Raw genomic sequence first — 1,922 nt, 5'->3', positions numbered from 1 at the left:
CAGCAGACTGAAAACCATTACACAAGCATCAAAGGTAGCCCACATCCTAAGTCTACAAATGCCTTGGGGGAAAGACCAGGATTTTAGGCCACGCCACCTCTGTTTCCAGAGCATACGCCTTCTCTCTGAACACACTCTGCTCTTTGGGGACACTGTCTAGTGACCCAAACACATTTCTACTAGCTAAGTACTCTTTTCCCTTCATGCAAAACAAACCACCACGTGTTCTATGCTCTGGCTCCCTCACTGCTGTCCCAACATACAGAACCGATTCACCCACTAACCGGGCCTGGGTTTTCTTCTTTCAACTATTTTCCTATGGAGTCAGATGTAGGGGAGAGGTGTGTGTAAACAGGGAGGTGGCGTAAAAATCCGGGTGACCAGTTCCATGCTTGTGCCTAACCTGAATGTTCACTTTTATTACCCACGGCAAACACAAAGCACGGATTGTCATCTACCAACCCCAAAGTGACCCTTGGAACTGAAGGAACATGTGTGCACCACCACTGCCAATCGTTCCTTGTGGGTGCACTAGGCACAGGGCAGAGGATAACACCTGCCTCCTGCCCTATTGGGAATACCACGCCATGGCATCGGAAGTAGCATGCACTGGGAAAATATAAGCTAATAGCCCAGAATATAACTATGATACATCACATTATAAATATAACAACTATGCTATCAACAGGTCGGCAGCTTCCCTGGGATACACAAGTCCAGCTACTTTGCATGGATGAAGCTGGTCACACACCAGGGGAGGCGCCTACACCCGGGTGGCTGAAGGTAACGCCTATAGCTGAAGGTTACGCTATGTCCTTTCCACTACACGGTAAATTCCTATGAAGAATGCAGATGCCACTAGCTGAACATTCTCTGTAAACCAGCTACTTCGCTGCCTCCCAAGGGACCTATGAGATGGACTTAGGAGCTGTGGTTCTTCTGGAAAACATGTACATGCGCGCGCGCACACACACACACACACACACACACCTCTATCCATGGCGGCTTAATTCCACCATGCAGCACTGTTAGTAAAGTATCTTTCTTACCATCCCCAGAGAATGAAAGCTGGCCGGTATGTCAGATGACACCATTCCTTAAACAACTGATATAGTGCTGATAAAACATGGTCATCTTACGAAACATCTGGGAGGGGTTATAACACACAAAGGAAGTCAGATGGACTAGAACACGCCTGCAACCTATTCCCAAGCAGGAAGACTGGGAAGCCAAAGGCATCAAATGATGTAAAATCACATTTACTTTAAGACTCTGACTTAAAGTAAAAACAAGAAAAATCTAAGAATGTTAAGAAAGGCTGGCTAATGACCCAAATGGCCACTAAGCCCCTGACCTAAGGGAGGGTCTCCTGGATTTCTTGGCTGGCAGGACCTGGTGGACACACAGGCAGGAGCCTGGGCTCTCCTCTGTGGCCATGGCTTCCTTATTCCTGACCTGCATGGAAAATGAATTGCGTTGTGTTCTCTCTCTCTCATCTCACCACATATCCTTGGCTGGGCTGGAAGACACTACTCAGACTAGGCTGGCTTCAAACTCATAGACATCGATCTACCTCTGCCTCCCAGGTACTGGGATTAAGTGTGTGCCACCGTACCTAGACTTATAATTCTTACTATGAAAGCTTTATGAAGAAAAAATTGTTCACAAAATACTTACAAGCCTTAAATCACTTTCTGCAAGGAATCTGTTTTGGAGGCTGGGCTTTGTTAAATAGGCTCAAGATTGAACTCCTTTCCAGTGTATGCCACCATGCCTAGCTTCTACAGGGCCTTTACTTCCAGGTTTGCTATCATCCTCTTGTACCTGGGAAGCAGGCAGCTACCTGGAGGACAGAGACCCTCTTCACCTCCATTCTTGGCAGCAAATTGTTAAGTCACAGTATAAAGCTGGAGAGTTGGAGA

This window comes from Chionomys nivalis, chromosome 4 (genome assembly GCF_950005125.1).
Source record: "Chionomys nivalis chromosome 4, mChiNiv1.1, whole genome shotgun sequence".
Taxonomy (NCBI): domain Eukaryota; kingdom Metazoa; phylum Chordata; class Mammalia; order Rodentia; family Cricetidae; genus Chionomys; species Chionomys nivalis.
This window is presented reverse-complemented; position numbering follows the sequence as displayed.